General features: G+C 35.1%; 1 long non-coding RNA gene across 1 annotated transcript in view; it reads right to left on the bottom strand.

Annotated features, from left to right (window-relative positions):
• Positions 1–19,592, bottom strand: part of LOC140627458 (uncharacterized) — a 171,111-nt gene that overhangs the window by 13,232 nt on the left and 138,287 nt on the right. The window contains exon 5 of the long non-coding RNA XR_012026186.1: positions 1,993–2,174. This is a non-coding gene — a long non-coding RNA (uncharacterized lncRNA). The remainder of the gene's footprint in view (positions 1–1,992; positions 2,175–19,592) is intronic.

Below are 19,592 nucleotides of genomic sequence, written 5' to 3'. Positions count from 1 at the left end.
CTTTCCTCCTCCAAATTTTTGATATGCCTATTACTGAACTTAATTCTTTTATTAATTACATTTGTAACATTAAATAATATATTCAGCCCCTTGTTCTACTAACTTCCATCAGTATCTCTTCACCTCTGATCACCTTACTTTGAGGATATTAATGAGCACACGGACACTTTCTTCCACATGTCCCAACACTCTCCACTCATGTCCTAGCTAATTTGGTTTACGTACTTAGTTTTATATTACCAAGTTGTTCAAATTCAACTTGTTTACAACTAATGTAGAAATTTCGAGTATTTTTAATAAGATGATTGTAAAACCTCAAAAATCAATAAATAGCATTTACATTTTTAGGACAATGTAAACACTCAGTACAGGCCAAATTGTATATTGAGATTGCATTTCCTTCACCTTGACCTCAATGCTGCGATCCTTGAGCTACACAAAGGAAAATGGTTCCAACATCACATGCAAATAAATATTATCTTCTTACAGTATTATAACTGCTAAACATCAAAGTATCTTTCATTTGTTTCATAGTTAGATCATGACTTTCTATAGAGTTTTCTTTTTTCCCTGGAGCTCCAGATGGCCTCTATTTCTTGTATGACTTAGCTTTTTCACCTCCCTTCCTTTTTTTCCCAAGTGCTCAATCATATATTCTATTCTATTAATGTCGCCCATCCCTCATCTCACTATCTGGAAACTTTTCTCTATCTGCTAAATTCTACAGTCTCTATCTACCACACCCAAACTGGAGTCGTTGTTTTCCAGGCCTGCCAACTGCTGTCATGTTGAGATGGCACTTTAGCATTCTCAAGTGGATCTAGCTTCCTAGTTCCCATATATGCCTCCTTCTAGGTTTAGCCTTAAAAAAAAAAAAAAAAAAACTTTTGGCAGAGCACGTCCTCAAGTAACTTCTTAGAAAAGGTGTGTGTGTGCAATAAAATGTATGAATCTTTGCATGTTTTTATTTTTCCTCACATTTGATTCTTTTTTTCAGTAAAGGAACATAGGCTACATTTTGAAATAAACTGTTTCATCATCATCTAGTATACATGCAGTGTTTCTTGGGAATATTGTTATTCTGATTATTTATAAGTACTCTTTTAAGTCTTTCCAATTGGGTCACATTCATGAAGACATTTATTTAAATCTCTCATTTAAAAAAGTGTGATCTCTACCATTTTCTTCTTTATTCCTTTTGGATAACTTTATTCTCTTATTTTAGAAAGAAATCTAGAAGGGTATGGAGGCAAATACACATTTCCTAGTTTACCATCTCAAATCTCCATCACTTATTTTCATTACATTATGTTGTCATACTGTATTTATTTTTAACAAGAGCTGAAAATTCTTTTTGAAACAAATTGGAATAAACCATTTATTGGGTCATTCAGTACATTTCTAAAAGCTGAGGGACAGATTAGCTGTTCCTCTAATTCAGATGAATACATTTTTAATTCCATAATCTTTGAAAATCTTGGAGTATTCATTCCCTGGGCCAGCTAAGCACAGATGTAGACTTATGGGGCTCAGAAAGTCTAACAGGTCAAAAGCTCAAAATCCAGAGGGATGGATAGGATCAAACAGCTCCAAGCAATGAAAAATCTTAAAAGCACCAAAGCAACTGTAAGGATGGGAAACACTGTTGCAAAGATGCACTGATGGAATAATTTTTGGTAAATATGGTTAGGAATTATTTTGCCCAAGGCTTCTCTCTTGGACTCACTGTCAGAACCTGTCTTGCCTGAGGCAAACAGGTAATTAGCAGTGACCAGAGATGCCTGGGCAACAACCTGTGGTAGAAGAGAAGGGAAAATCTTCCAAATAATAAAAGCCCCATTAAAAGTTTCTGATTTATGAAATACAAGTTACATGGTATGGGGTATCTAATTAGTTCCTACAGTGAACTACAACCTTATCTGATTAGTTACCATACACACAGCATTGAAAGAATTCTTAAAACTTCAAAGATAGCTTGTTTTGCTTCCTTACCTTTGGCACCATAATAGGAATCTGCAGAGAGCTGCCATTTTACATGCTCATAGGAAGGTTTACTCCTTGACCACTTGTGTAGGTGAAGAAATTATCAGGGACTTTGAAAAGGGCCACCAGCCATTCCACACCAGCTTGTTTCAGGTGAGGAAGACCTTTTGCTAAGTGATGGGTAGGTAGGTCTGGGGGAACAGAAAGAATGAGTGGTATTAGCTTTGTTTCTTTCACCAAATATTTTTTGAGTACCTGGTAAGTTTCAGGCTTTGTGCAAGGCAATGGGGATAATATGGTAAAGACACAGATAGCTCATGAGACCTTGCCCCTTGTATATAAGTAGTGGCTTGGCCTCTTACACATGCCCCCTCACCCTCTGCCAAATGACAAATACATCAGTTTAGGAAAACCCACAGCATTCATCCTTCTAAAACCAGATAGGTACAAGGCCAGGAAAGATATTTCTGCATTCCCTCTAGCAAAATCACAACACAGCTGTCCTTCCATTTGGGTTATCTCTGTGAGTTGCTGGGAAACTAAGAACCTTTGCAAAAGATAGGACTTCCAGTCCCAGTTGGGAAGGCAGGAAGGGATAGAGGAGGGAGAAAGGAGAAAGTAACGAAAGAATTGCATACACTAAAACTCACAGATACAGAAGATTCAAATTAATCAATTCATTCAGCAAATATTTCTTGGGATCTATTTTATATCAGGCACAATTCTAAACATGGATTCGGAAGTGAACAAAATAGACAAAATCTCTGTCTTTATGGAATTTGCAAAATAGTTAGGGATAGGTAGAAAACTTTAAGATACCTAAGTAAAAATATTTAGTTTGGGTTTGAAAAACCAAAGAAACAAAAAGAGACAGCAAGTGTTGAAAAGAGGGAGGTGCAATTTTTGATACGTGTTCAGGAAAATCATCAGTAAAAAGATATTTCAGTAAAGAATGAAAGGAAGGGAGGCAGTGTGTGTAAGTCATGTGAATAGTGGGAGTAAAACCTTCCAGGTAACTGAATGGAACAAGTACCAAGCTCAGAGGCAGGGGCATGCCTGCCATTTTTAAGGGATACTGAGCCAGTGTAACTACATTAGAACAAGAGAAGGTGAAAGAGCCGACTGAGTCGGATAGGTAATGAAAAGCTAGACCATGTAGTAGGGCCTTGTAGGTTCTTTTACGCATTATTACTCGGAGAGAAGTAGGAGCCATTGGATTTGAGGAGCACCCTGACCTGACTTAGGTTTTAAAGGGCTATTCTCTAAGGAGGGAAAGACTAATGGAAATTAATATACTAGTAATACATGACAAGAAAAACAACAAAAAGAAAAAAATTTCTTAATTAAAAATAGTATCTTTCATCCTTTCTCTGGAGAACTTTAAAATTCTGACATTATCTACAAATCTTTGATAGCCAGAGAATGCTATTCTAAATTCCTAAAAGATACAAAAATTAATGATCAATGAGTTCAAAACGGCTGGAAATTGGACCCACGGATAGCCTTTTCCCAAAAAGCCACATCATCTTGTACCTCAGACTTAATTTGCTCCTTCAGCATGTGATGAGGCACAACTTTAATAGGGTGTGACAACTGACAAGAGAATTAAATTGATGCAAATTAAAACTTTAACAGTAACATTATATGGAGCTTAAAATCCTTTGCACTTTTGACACTGAATTTATACTAGCTTCTAAAAACCACTAGAATAAAGGGTCCTTACAGAACTACTAGCCAAGGACAATCCATTGTCTTTATAAAAAATACATAGAAATTCTTATTATTGGTTAGAGACAGAGTTGATGAGCTGAGGATAGAAGCTTTATAGCTCATTAATCAAAGCACTGAACAAAGTTTAAAATTAGGACTCATTAATAGGGAAGATAGCAATTCTGAGTGAAACAGGAAGAGAGCACAGGGATATAAGATGGGGGAGGACAAGATTCAGCAACTACTAGGACTACTGTGTCCCACGCACTTTAAATAGTTTCACATCAAAATATTCCATGATACATACATATCCATATAAATAGGATATGTGTGTGTGTAGTTTCTATGTCTAGCTCATTTTCATGTTTTTTTCTTTGATTTTAATTGTTCTACTGTTAAAGACTTCGACAACCTATAATGTTCCCTTTGAATTGTCTCAGCTATTGAGAAAAGCAGAGAGGAAAAGTTAAAAATGTAAATGATACAAGAAATCAAGTGACACATCATGTCACGTAAATAAGCAATGATTCTACAGTTATCCAAATACAAAAATGTGGTGAAATTATTTATCACTATATGTATCAGGATAGCTATGAAGAATTCCCAATGACTTCCTCCAGCTCAGCAGTCACATTCACATCAATGAGTATTATAAGACTTAGGTTCCATCTTGGTATATATCTACAGCAACACTTCACAAGTTATAAGTGTAGTTTGTTACTGAATTTTTAAAATTGTAATACAAATGAATAAAAACTCATTTTCATTTTATCACAGTTTATTTGAGCCATTTTCTTCTTTATGAAGAATATAGTATTGATTTTATTTTAAGATTTAGGATACTCAGCTATATTTTCAAAGACTACTTAACCTGTCTAGCCATTTGGTGTTCCTTATTGTCATCACGTCTGCTACATACACAACCTGTTCCTATACGCAATGATGATGACAAAAGTTTCCCACTCCTTACACCTCTCCACCACAGTACCATTTCCCCAAAACTGAATGTGTTTCTACTCATAGGATTAGGGATGATAGCCTCCCTATTTCAATATACATACACTTCTATTTTCTTGTCTACGAAAGACGCTTTCACAGGTTTATTTCTGCATCCGAGCCTTTACTATAGTGTGAAGTCTAAATGTTTCTCTCCTCCTTCACCTTTGTGTCTATGTACAAAGATGCCCAAGATTATTAGTCATCAGGGAAATGCAAGACACAGCCACAATGCAACACCATTACAGCACTATTCAAAAGCTAAAATTCAAACAAAGCTAAACAACAAAACCTAACAAGGGCAAGCGCTCACAAGGATGTCAAACAACTAAATTTGTCTAGATTCAGAACAACAAGAATTCTTATACTTTGCTGAGAGGAAGGCAAAAATGGGACAACTACTTTCAAAACGAGTTTGGCAGCTACTTATAAAGTCAAACATATACTCAACTATAGAAATCAGTGATCCCACTCCTAAGCATTTAATCAGAAAAAGAAAAATGTATCTACACAAATATTTGTATACAAATGTTTATAGCAGTGTTATTCATAAATGCAAAATACAGGAAATAAACGTCGATCGATTAGTGTATGGGTACATTCACACAACGGAATAATACTCAGCAAAAAAAGGAATGAGCTACTGATACGCACAGCAACATGAGTAGATCTCAAAAACATTCTAAGCAAAAATACAAAAGGCTATTTAACTATGATTCTATGTATATAACATTTTGGTAAAGGTAAAGACACAAGGACAGAAATCAGATCAGTGGGTGTGTTGGGCTGTGAGTAGAAGGAAGGAACTGAGGGAAAAGAAGAGAACTTCTTGGAGTGATGGAAATATTCCATACCTGGATTGGGTGGTAGTTACACAACCGAATATGCCTGTCCCAACTCAATGAATTGTACATCTAGAAAGGATGAGTTTTACTGTACATAAATTATACCTCAATAAATCTAACTTTAAAAGGTTGATATTATTCTGAGGAAACTTCTATCTACCCCTAAACCTTTATGAATTTCCTCTGAATTTTTACACATTCATGAGTCTCTTTCTTGAATACCCAATCTATGAGTGGTTTCATTCAATAGCCATGCTTCAGTGATCAGACATAATTTTTCTCCATTCATTTTTCTTTCATGGTAGCACCCTGAACCACTTTTTGAAATTTCTTTCCAGGAGTGAACTTAGGAATTTACATATTTACTTCCCTGCTAAGTTCTAAATTCAGAGTTTACAGAAAGTCTGCTTTTTCAGTCTGTATCTGAGCATTAAATTCAATGGCTGAGGTCTTAAAACTCCCTAACTCTCATACATTCTGAAGGTTTATTGCAGAACTGCATTCTTTAACCATGCCTCCAGATAATAAAGTGCTTTTGGCACTTCAGTTATTAAAATACGTGGGTTTAAAACACATTTTGCTAATATTTAAAATTCCACTTTAGATTTAATAATCCAAATTCAATGATATTGTTGGCTCTTGGAAAATTACAAGAAAACCCAAGGACCCAAAATCTGGCATATATCCCTTCACTGAAAAAGTCTAAATGACATTTATAGGCAGACAGGTTTACAATGTGTCACATCTCCTTTAGAACACAGCACTATTAACATGGACATTACTTCAAAAATAAAGGAGACAAATCTCATCATTGTGCACTGAAAATATATGCATTCTAGCCATGTTACAGTTCAGGATTAAAGAACTTTGGCAATGACATTACCCCACTGCAAACCTAAACCTCATTACCAAGCAGTTAGAGTGACAAAGTAGAAAGGACAGAATTTTTAGTTCATTTGCTCTGTCAACAGATCTGGGTCTCTATGTAAAGTCTGCAAAATTAAAAGCACAATTAAAGTAGATGTTTAAAGAGTAATGGTGCATGCTATATCTCTGAAATGCCGCATAAAACCAAGGCCCTTGGGAAAGTTGAGTTGTTAAGTAAGGAGTATTGATTTAAATTACTTAACAATAGCAAGAGTACACACACTTTTGCCTCAAACATTTTTCTAAACAAAAAGTCACAGCGACTTCCAATAGATATATTGATCCCAGAAATTTAAACAACTATATCAAGAGCATAAACATGAATGTATCTTTCAGAAAGTAAACATTTCCAAAAACTTTGTGACATATTTCTTAAAATGTGATTTTGCTTATAATTTTATATGTGCATTTACCACTTCCGAGACTCCTAAAAATAATTACTAATGACTCTAAGACTTTTTTCTCAAAATTAAACATACCATAAAAAAGTATATAGTACATTTTTGAGAAAGTATTTAATCAACATGCCATAATTAGAATATAAGGAGAAACAAAAAATAATTTCTAATTCCACACCTAGTCATTATTTTTACTCAATAAGTCTACAAATACTTATCAAATGCTTCCTATCTGCCAGGCACTGGAGATTGGGCAGCAAACAGAACAAATTTCCTGTCCTCATGGACTTTACAACAACCCTTAACATTTTGCTGTTCTAAAGTTTTAAATAATTTAAAAACCTGTTAAAGATTTTAAAACAATTTTAAAACCTTTAAAATTTATATATATGTATATATAACACCCACACATATATATGCATGGACTAAAGCAGAGTATTGTCCTAAAGATATTTGTAACTTGCTTTTTAACATTATCGATCACTGTGATCTTTTCAAAAAATTGTTTGTTGTGGTAAAGACACAACATGAGATCTACCCTTTTAACAGATTTTTAAGTGTACAATGCAATATTAACTCTAGGCACTCTATGGTGCTGCAGATCCCTAGAACTTGTTCAGCTTGTGTAACTAAAGCTTATACTCAATGATTAGCATCTTCTTTTCTTACCACCAAATATACATCAATACCTTTATTTTCAATTATTTCATTATATATCATTGTATGGCATAAAATATTTAACAATCCCTTCTTGTTGCACATTTAAGTTGTTTCCTTTTTTGGCATTATAAATGGTGCTTTGGTAATAGGTAATCATAGCTATAATAGCATATGTTATAATCATATATGGTTATTTACAGACTTGTCCCATTTTTATCATGATAAATACCTAGATTTGGAATTTTTGTTTCTTGGTATTAACAATTTTAAAGTCTGCATGACTCTTGTCTATGACTATTTTTTTTTTCTAAAATAGAAAAAAAAGAAAGCCAAGTATAGCATATGTGCTTCATTCAAGGTGTGAGAACAAGGATATAGATGTCTGGAGTAGCATTTCTCCTGAGGTTGCCATGATGATGCCAATGTTTGAGAGTATGAGCACAATGATCACAAGAGCAGATCAGGAATGAAAACCAGTGGTTTTGAAATCCTTTTGCACAAGAATAATCAGGCTTTAAAACAATTGACTAAATGAGACGTTTGGAATATTTCAGTGTAAAACTCACGCAAAATTTCATTACACTTCCTTCCATTCCAAACAACATCCTTGAACTCTTTTCAGTAATATCAGGGAAGCACCCCAGATCTTCCAGTGATTTTTTTCCTATAATCATTCTTGAAATACTATAAACCATTTTATTAATAAAAAGTATTTAGACAACATAATTCAATTATAACCACAAACAAAATACCATGATTTGAACTTTTTTGTCAAAGTATCTGATTTTCTGAATACCTCTGGAAAATTTAGAACAAAATTTGGTTCCTCTAACATTATGTCTTATTCTGCCTACAAGATGTACTTCTATTATGTATGATTTTAAGAGCCAAACTGATCTTTTTTTCCCTTAAGTTTTCTGGTTCCTCATATATAACATCTGTATGTCATTTATAGTAAAATAGGGCACTAATCATATACAATTAACAAACATAAGGTTTATGGTAAGGCACCAAGATACACCAAAGTAGAAAGGCAAATTGTGAAAAGTATGATTTCATAGGACAGCTAAAAACATTTATAACTGTATAGGTTTCCTTCCAATTACAAATAAGTAGTAAGAAATCAGCTACGATCAATGGATAATAAATTATTCCACCTATTTTAATTCAACATGATAAAATGGAAACATGAAAATTATATAGATCCCTGAACTGAGCTTGAGGTTTCTTTCAGAATGTTCAGCATTCCCTGATTCCCGACGAGGGTCATACTAGGGGAGATAACACGGTGATACCTTGCACAGGAAGAAGTGCTTGTTTCCTATTCCTCTAGTTGATAGCATCATTTGTTGCATATCTGATGGATTTATGTTGGAACCTGTAGCTTTTGAAGCATATAGGTCCTGATATAAGAACTGGTTGCCAAGTAGCTTCAGAAGGATTTCAGAGCCAAACATATTCCATCTTCAAAGGGAATTTTTGTCTTGTAAGACTTAATAGCTTTGCTACCAAGTAGCACAAAAAATGTGATTTGGGAGAGACGCCCTTAAAAATAATGAGAGATCTATTGTTATTATTACTGTGTGTTGAGAACTACTCTAGGGGTACCTGCAGAGAAGAAACCACTAGGATTTCTTTTTGCAGCATGGACACTCTTCAATTCCGCTCTCCCTGCGGCCCCCCCTTTAGTTGGGGATTATTTTCAAAATCATAAAGTAAAATGAAAACCAGGCAAAAAAAGAAAAGGCAAATATCTAAGATAATAACTGGGAAAGGGAAGATTAAGAAGATATTAAAATAAAAAGAATATAAGACAGAATTAAAACAGAAAGGGGGAAAAATGAAAGGTCAAAGTAAGAGCTATACAACTTCAAACATAAAATAATGACTTTTAAATGCTATTTAAAAATCTGAAATTTAAGATAGAATGCTAGAAGATATGGTTATAAACAAATCTACAAATGGCATAAATATTTTTAAAGGTACAGAAATAAGAAATTAATATTTTTGTTTCAGGTTAAGGTTTTAAGATAAGGGATTTACTAGAAAAAGCAGAGCCATGTATGTAATTTAATACATTAAAATAGCAAAGTACAAAGGAAGATAATTTTATATGATTTTTGAAAGAGAGCATGTGAGTGGGCTCAGAGGACAGAGAGAGAAGAGAGAATCTCAAGCAGACTACACCCTGAGCATGGAGCCCCATGCGGGGCTTGATCTCACAGACACTGATACTGTGACCTGAGCTGAAATCAAGAGTCAGCCACTCAACTGACTCAGCTGCCCAGGTGCCCCAAAGATAATTTTAAATAAATATAAGGACAGCCACTTTATAAGCTGGCTAGTGGTATAATTCCTCAGCATGATACTCTGGCTGAACATGGCTCCCCTGACACTGGAGGACCTTCCAGAAGAGAGCCCCAGTGGGAAGTAGCACCCTGAAAGGAGACGTTCTCTGAAAAAAACCTTTGAAAGGTCAGGATCCTAGAGTTCTCTGCCCTGGTCTTCATGAGTTTCTAGATACTTCAGCAAAATTAAGCATTCATTTAACTCATTCACTTTTAAAACTTTTTTTATTGCAGAGATTTCCAAAATTATACAACAGTAGAGAATAGAGTCTAATTAACCCCCATGCATCCTCCACCCAGCTTCAGAAATAGGAACATATTAACACTTTGTCAATTTTGTTTAATCAACGCTAGCATGATTAAATGCTGCTGATGATGCCTACTTCTTTTTCCCTTACTTCCTCCACCTCTCCTCTTACTGTATATTTTAGTGAAAAACTTTGCTATTTTTATCTTTTCTGTAATACTTACCTATGAATCTTATACCATGTGTAATATAATTACTATACCCAATAAAATGACCAATAAGTCTCATGATACATAAAACCCACTTTGTGCTCAAATTTTACAAGTGTTTCAGAAACATTTTCCAAAGGATTTATGCAAATGGAGATACAACTGAGATCCACGCATTACATGGTCCATACTTCTTTTAGGTTTGTTTTCATCTATAAGGGTTCCCTTCACTCTTATTTTCTACATGTCATTTAATTGTTTAAGAAACAGTGATATTTGTCTTGTAGAATTTCTCCCATTCTGTTCTGTCGATTGTCTCCATTTGTTGTCATTTAACATATTTACCCACCCTCATATTTCCTCCCAATTGGCAAGTGGTTCTGCAGCATCATTAGATTCCGTTAGATTCAGGAGAGGTTTTTGGTTTTGGTTTTTTTGGTAAGACTTCACAGGCAGTGCTTTGTCTCTTACTGCATCATCTGGGAGGCCAGTTCAGTTTAGTGATGTTAATATTGGTAAGTGGGCTAAGGTTTCATAAGCTTGATCATTTACCAGAAAGTTTCCTATCATTTATCTAACAGTTTTGGCATCCATCAATTTTGATCTGAATCCATTATTCCAAGAAAGTGCTGCAAAGTAGTGACCTTAATTTTTCACTTAAAAAAAAAATTTGTTAGCTAGAATTCTTGAATAAAGAACTATCAATTCAAAAAAAATAAAAAATAAAAAAAGAACTATCAATTCTTTTGTTGTCTTGAAATATATTAACATAAAAGCAGTCCAAAGTATTGATTCTTACTGCTAAGCATTTTTAGGAATACTGAGTGGAGGTAGCAACTTCCTAAGGTGACCGATCAAGCTTATTTATTTTTAGTATCACTATAAAGTCATGGAATTTTTATTGATGATATGTTACAAACTATTACATTGATTTGTCATTGCAGCTCTCAAATCGTCCCATCAAAGGATGTGTTGTTTTGATACATCCTCTTAGTCTTTTATTTATTCATACTGGTGTTTTAAATTTAAATTTATGATTGCCAGCCTCTTTGTTCATAACTTCTCTAATTTTCTGAATGTTTTTTCTGTTTAAAATCTTGTTTTCTAAATGACATTAACATACTCATTTGCTTTATCCCACTACTATTTTTATATCTATATATCATAGTTTCAAAATAACAATTCAGAAATTATTACCAATAAGACTTCTCAATGCATTTAAGATTTGTAATTATTTTTTTCAATCTAGAAATATAGAATCAAAAGCTGTATTTTAAAATCACTTGAAATAACTGCTCTTGTCATTCTTATATCACCAACTAGATAGACATTTAAACTCATTTGTTTTAGGGTATTTTTTTTAGAGTTTGCATTCTTTATTCCTGACTTTATTTTATAATTATGAAAATGATTTATACAGTCTCAAGGTCAAAATTACAGAGCGAGTTACTTTCAGAGAGATCTAACCTCTAATTACGTCTCCTCTGCCATCTTCCTTCTGTGCCATACACACAGCCATTTAAAAAAAAAAAGTTTTTGCTTATTCTTCTGTTTATTTTAAAATATACAGAACCAAATCCAATCTTGTGCTATTACAATCTGTGCTGCAGTCAGTTTTAGGCATACATTTGTCCATATATTTTTGCCCATGTATCCTTGGGATAGATTCTTTCTGGGTGGAAACACTGGGTCAAAAGCTAAAAGATAAAGTTGTTTGATACTGTCAACTTCTCTCCCATAGGAGTAGCATCATTATCAGCAACAATGTGTCAGAGTCCTTGTTTCCACCAAGCAGGGAGTGAGAAACAGAATTGCAGTGTAGACTGTTACATCTGTTCTTGTGATTGCAATTGGTAACTTTTCACAAGGGAAGGGCCATTTGCATTTTTTCTCTTCTTACCTTTTGCTCTTTAAAACAAAAAATGAGACAACGTTTTGCCACTCAATTTCCAGAAACTCTTTAAATCTTAAAAGTATAATTTGTGATACTATTTGTACATAATTTTCCTGGCTTGTACTTTGCTTGTGGTATTTTACTTCTGTTCAACAGCCATGTGTCGAGAGAGTCAAACTTAACAGTCTTTCTTTTAATTGCTCCTCTAATTTTAATCATCGGAAATATCCCAGGTCAGGTTTCCCAGGAAGCCAACTCTGAGATGGAAACTATAGTGCTGGATTTTATTGAGAAATTTGTCGAAGCTCAGGCTGCTATAACAAAGTACATAGACTGTGTGGCTTAAATAGCAGACACATTTCTCAAAGTTCTGGAAAATGGGAAATCCAAGATCAAGGTGACAGCACATTTGGTTCTATGTGACAGGCCACTTTATGCTGTGCTGGTGGCTCCATCTCTCTGTGCTCACATGATATCTTTGTGTGCCTGCAGAGAGAAAGCTCTGGCCTATGTTCTTCTTCCAATAAGGACACTAATACAATTATGGGGGCTCCACCCCCATCTAAATGACCTCATCTAAACTTAATTACTTTTCAAAGGCCTGCCTCCTAATACAATTACATTGGAGGTTAGGGCTTCCACATATGAATTACAAGGGAAATGCTAACTTTAAATCTGTAACAAAATCCTTGGGACTAGTAGGTATATATTAGAGAAGTCTTATGGTTATGGGAATAAGCTCTTTATTCCTGAAGAGGACCTGGGTGGCACATCAAAGCACTTACTAGGGGAAATTCTCTCCATTCCAAGAAATTTTAAAAAGGGATAAAACAGGAGAGTTGATAAGGGATTCCCTATGGCTTCTTATACTACTCGAATAGTTGTATTTGGTACATTAGACCTTGGATCCATTTGAAATGGTGTGAGAAAATGAGCCAATTTATATTTTTATACTTTCTTGCTTGTCCCACAAACACACAGTAACACATTTTAATATGTGGCTCTTTGGTTTTAGGGTGTTCCCAGATATCTTTTCCTAAATAAACTTCATAGCTAACTTATCTAACTCTAGAAAAAAAAATTACTTTTATTTGGATTTTTTAGATTCCTGTCTATATGTTTATATCTATTATGTCTTTCAGGATTATTTTACAGTCTATCTCTCTGTAGATTTTGTGCCTTTTTTTGTAATGTTTATGCTTACATGTTGCGGTATTTAAAAATTTTAGCCAATTTTATTTATTTATTTATTTATTTATTTATTTATTTATTATAAATTTTTTATTGGTGTTCAATTTGCCGTATAGAATAACACCCAGTGCTCATCCCGTCAAGTGCCCATTAACCACCTATTTTAAATGGAATCTGCTCTTACGCTATTTTCTTTTTCTTTTTTTTTTCCTTATACTATTTTCTAACTGGGTATCATTTAGATTCCTTACTTCATTAAGTAATTAATAATGAAATTTTATTTTACAATTATTTTAGTACTAAGGGTTTTTTAAAGATTTTATTTATTTATGAGAGACAGGGGGGTGGTGGCGGGGGAGAGAGAGAGAGGCAGAGATACAGGCAGAGAGAGAAGCAGGCTCCATGCAGGGAGCCTGACATGGGACTTGATCCCAGGTCTCCAGGATCACGCCCTGGGCTGAAGGTGGTGCTAAATTGCTGAGCCACCCGGGCTGCCCCAGTTCTAAGTTTTATATTATGAAAAATGTCTAACATTTACAGAACTAAAAGAAGTGAATGATAAACCCCCATGTGCCCAATGTCAGATGCAACAATGATCACTTCATTACTAATCCTATTTCATCTAAAACCCAAACTACTTCCCTTTTCCTAAGTTATACTGAAGCAAATCTAAGTTATCCTATCATTTAACCCACATCTATTTCACTAGATACTTCTAAAAGATAAGTACTCTTTTAAAAAATAGCTTCAGTGCTATTATCCTATCAAGAAAAAACCCTGCAGTAATTCCTTATTAATATTAAATATCCAGTCAATGATTAAATTTTCCCATTTGCCTTATTTTTTTAAGTTTATTCCAATCAAGATACAAATAATGTCCACACACTACAAGTGACATGTCGTTATTAAACTATAGGTCCCTCTCCATCTCTTCTTTTCCCCCTTGTGCTTTATTTCTTAGAAATAAAGAAAAAAGAAATTTAATCATGTTCCAAATGGTTTTTCATAGTTTTGCTGACTGCATTCCTATAGAGTATCATTTAACATGTTCCTCCCTTCACTGAATTGTTAACTTAGTAGTCAGAACAAGAGGCTGCATAAAACTGAGATTTGGGTTTGGTGGGGTTTTGTTTGTTTGTTTGTTTGTTTTTAGTCAAGAATACTTCCTAAGCACTATAGTGAATTTCCATGAGGAAGCACATGATGTCTAATTGTTTTAAATCTAAGAAGTGGGATCCCTGGGTGGCGCAGCGGTTTGGCGCCTGCCTTTGGCCCAGGGTGTGATCCTGGAGACCCGGGATCGAATCCCACATCGGGCTCCTGGTGCATGGAGCCTGCTTCTCTCTCTGCCTGTGTCTCTGTCTCTCTCTCTCTGTGTGTAACTATCATAAATAAATAAAAAGATTTTTAAAAAATTAAAAAAATAAATCTAAGAAGTCATTAAATCTTGCAAACTATTATTTAAATTTTACTATTCTTTCATTTATTAGCTAGCATTTTTTTTCTTGTTTTATTAAGTTTTTGATTTTAATACCAGTATGGTTAACATACAGTGTCATATTATAAAGGGAAACCTTCATCATCTCTTTAATCCCCTTGAAATAGAGCTCATATAGGAAAGGCAGGATAAATCCTTGATTCTGCTCCTTTATTTAAGAGCTTTTAAAATTATGTGTGAAATTTTTAGCACACTCTAAAAGTGGCCCATAGGTTTTTCTAATAATTATGGACTCATCCATTACATATACTTGATATACCTTAGTCCCTTGTAAATTTTTCCATTTTGAGGAGTCAGTGGTAGACTCTTCAAGTTGGCTCTTTTTGATATGTCCCTAATAGTATGGACAGTTTACTTGCTTTCTACCTTGAAAAGATGTTCCTTGCTCAGCGTTTATATTCTCTGTCCCAAACCAGGTATCAGGCACTCCTCCAAGAAGCCCTGGTTGTACTTTAATGGGAAGTGTTTTGGGGGGATCATAATCTGGGTACTTCAAGGACTCTTCGTTACTGGTTTTTCACTGTTTCTAGACCTTTTCTCTTGCAGAGCTAAGAAATGGTTTTTTGTTAAAACAGATCATGCATGCACAGATAACTCTCATGCAAATTTAACAATGAAGCATTTTTATTCAACCTCATCAGACTTACATATGCATTTGCTTTTCCTCATGACCGATATCTGGGTTCTCAATGACATCAATGTAATTATTAATTTGTTTCATACCACAAGAACACATGACAGTTTCAGAATACAAGGAAAAACATTATCACTAACACCATTACATTCGTTTCTTTCACTTTGCCTTAATGTTTATGGGTTGCCTTTTTAAATAATTCTTCATAATTATGCAGAATACTTATATGATTTCCGAGTCAAATCTACAAAATAAGAAGTCTAGCTGGCTTCTACTATGTCTATTTCCTTTCTTATTCTCCTCAAAATATTGAGACATATACTTTGAGAGAGAAGATAGAACTGTCAATTAAGGGGAAAAATCTTGAACTCAGAGGTAAAAGTTTAATCTCTGCAGACAACTCGTGGATTAAGAACTGAAAATATTCATATGAGGAAGTTTGAGGAGAAAGTGCAATAATTTACACTATTGCAGTGAGACGACTCAAAGGTTAATGATGGAGCATATTTGTACAAACATGAGAAAAGAGTGTGCAAGAGGAAATGGTCATCAGTGCCGAAGCCAGCAGAAAATCCTGATAAAAGCTGACAGGGGTAAAGCTATTGGATTTCTCATGAATGAGGCTTTAAAAAAAATTCAGGAAGGTAACTTTTTTTGAAGGAGCCAAACAGAATTGAAAAAGTAGTAAGCTAAAGAAGCAGCTATCAGAAGGGGAATCTCAAAAGGGAACAGGTAAATGCTCTCAAGAATCAAGAAGAGATGAACTCGAGGACAAACAACAGCGGACAATTCAGTCTCCACATAGAGAGACCAGGACTCTAAATGACAGTGATGAGACAGCCAGCTTATTCCAAAGATGCAAGTAATAAATCCAGACTATGGACTTTACCATACCAAAGTTGAACTCTGCCACAGAGGTTGATTTTATTTCTTACTCAGTGTGATCCCTAGACACCCCCCAAAAAAACTCCACATCAGCCTTATTCCCTTGAGTTAGGACTCCTTCAAGAACAAAATCAATCTAGCTAACTGCTAATATTTATTTTGAATAGACTTATGTACAACCCAACCGTTAATCTATTTCTAATAAGTTGGAAAATGGCTGCGTCTGATTCTTTTGGGAGCCTTAACATCTGCTTAACCTGTGATATTTACCTCTTTGTTATCCTTGGTCACTTCATAGGCTGTGCAAGTGTTGGATCATGCAAATTCTTTCACACTCTCATTTCTATATTGCTCTTTACAGGCCTACCTTGGCCACACTCCCACATTTCTTCTTCCTCTTCAACCTTCCTACTGTGTCCTCTAGGAACTCCTATTTCATGGAAAACTGTCTTATATCCTCAACCTCCTCATCACATGCTCCTTCTGCCTCCCAGCCCTTATTCGTATTCACCATTGCTATTTCTAAACCATTACTCTTTTTCTGTTTCTGACAACTGTTCTTTTGAGGCATATGCTGTCCCACTGAATCTGTCATTCATTAACATCTCATCTTGTGTCAACTTCTCAGCTTGGTTTGTCAGTCACTTGACGGGGTCAGAAAAAAAAAAAAATACATACGCTAAGTATATTCCTGAGGCAGAGCATGGAGTACTACCTGGAGTGCAGAGTTGGAGCAGACACAGGGAAGGTAGATTGAGGGGATAGACAGAATGTGTGAGCCACATAAAATACCTGAATAATGGATAAGGTATGTTGTATGTTGGACCTGGCTCATACTAATTCACAGGAGCCAGCTGTTAAGTTTTCAGAGATTTTTTAAGCCATTACACTAGTAGTTTAAAATGGGATATTATGGAGGTATTTACACCATGGAAATCTGCAAATACTACTCATCAAAATTCTTTTTTCCTCCTGACAGCCAATTCTTAAATGTTTACGAGCACACCACTGCGTGACAGGGAAGACAAGGGAATAAAATGAATGGATTTAAGGTTAGGAAACTTAATGAAGAGAAATTTTACCTAATGTTCAAAACTATGCCTATGACAACTTATCATCCTAAAAGCTAAGGCCAAGAAATAAAAATAAGGAAGATTTAAATGGTATACCCCAAAGTAGCAAGATTAAAGACAGAATCCAAAAGAAAAAATGGGAAAATAGCCTTCTTTTAGCTAAACAGATAGTTTTTAGCTTTACTGATGAAGCTGAATCACGAATGTAAGAAAATGAAAGGAAATGATATTAGCATGTGATCCTAATATCACTGGACACTCTCATGCTGATCTCTGTCTCGAGCACTTGTTTATTCTGTGTGTAATTAGGCTACTGGGTACATCTTTGGTCTTCAAAAACTTAGATGGGTCAAGAACATAGAAAGCAACAAGAATAACAAGAATATGGAGGATACACGACTCTTAGGAGCATCTATAGAGTAAAAATAGGTGGAGTTTGTATGCAGCTTCCCCTCATCCACTGAATAATACCATGCCAGTCGTGTAATGTCTCTGATTTCCTAAGCTGTAATAGGACAATGGAGGTACCTAGCTCTTAGAGTAGCTATAAAAATTACTAAGATAATACAGTTGATAGTGTAAAGTCCAATGCCTTGCTCACAGTAGATACTAAAATGTTTTGTTCTCATTTCATCTATACTTGTAAACTTTTCTCTTCCATGAGGTAAGGCCAAAATCCTATTCTTGAGAAGACAAAAATTTGAAGCCAGAAGACCTAACTGTGTAAGGGAGCTTCTCAGTACTTCCTCTTCTTCTTCTTCTTCTTCTTCTTTTTTTTTTTTTTCCCACCATCGGAAAGCTCTAATCCAGAGGTGACGAACTTTCTATAAAAGACCAGAAAGTAACTATTTCAGGCTTTTCAGTCCATATGGTGTCTGTCCTAGATGTTCAGCTTCGCTATTGTAGTGCAAAAGCAGTGATACACAATTCATCAACAAGTATGTGTGTGACTGTGTTCTAAGAAGACTTTATAAACACTGGCATTTTAATTTCAAATAATTTTTACATGTTATGAAATATTCTTTTGATTTTTTTCAGCCAGTTAAAATGTAACAATCATTCTTAGCTCTCAGAGCATATAAAAACATCTGGAAGGCTGGATTTTGCCTGCAGGCTGAAGTTTGCTGACACTCAGTATTATAGTTCAGGGACAAACAAGGATAAGCCAATGCTTTTGAAACTTATTTTTAAACCTTGGAATCCTTCGTTCAAAACAATCTTGCATGACAACCACTTGTTACTAGAGTTTCTGTAAGGATGGGAATCTATCATCTCCCCCACTTGCTCAAGAACCTACCCTTCCACCAATACGACACTTCCACGCACACACCATCTCTTTATGAGATTTTATGGGACTCTTTCTCGAAACCTTACAATGAAACATCAAAAAGAACCACTGGCAACTTTGTACCATTTGACCCTATTTATTTATTTATTTATCTATCTATCTATCTATCTATCTATCTATCTATCTATCTAGGAGGGGAGGAACAGAGGGAGAGGGAGAAAGAGAGAATCTTAAGCAGGCTCCACACTCAGCACACAGCCCAGACGTGGGGCTCGAACTCACAAGCCCAAGATCATGACCTGAACCAAAATCAAGAGATAGACACTTAACTGACTGAGCCCCCCAGGCACCCTATTTCACCCCCTTTAAGATCCAATATGGAAGAGGCAGAGAACAGTAATTAAGAGTCCTCCACAGACTACACATCCTTCAAATATTTTTCTACATTAGACCTCTTATTCATGCTTTCAGACACATCTCTCAACTGCATCCTTCTCTTATCTGATGAGAATCACCATAACTTGAACAATGTAGATTATCTGTCATGTCTGCATGATGGCTTGATCCCATCTTTTTTGGCTGTACTGGTCTCTGTTCTTGGGATTTGGCCTCTGCTTTGGCCCTGGGCACACAGCCTATACAGTTCACAGGTCTCAGTCACCCTATTATCCAAGATCCCTGACCACAATAGCCAGATCTGAGTTATGAAAAAGGCCATTTAGACTAATCAATTCAGTGGGAAGGAAATCTACCAAAGCAAAATCCCTGTACAGACATCCATGGAGAGTTATCAAATGTCTGTTTAC

Source organism: Canis lupus, chromosome X (genome assembly GCF_048164855.1).
Source record: "Canis lupus baileyi chromosome X, mCanLup2.hap1, whole genome shotgun sequence".
Taxonomy (NCBI): domain Eukaryota; kingdom Metazoa; phylum Chordata; class Mammalia; order Carnivora; family Canidae; genus Canis; species Canis lupus.
The sequence above is the reverse complement of the archived record's forward strand: the minus strand, read 5'-3'. Positions and strand labels throughout refer to the sequence as shown.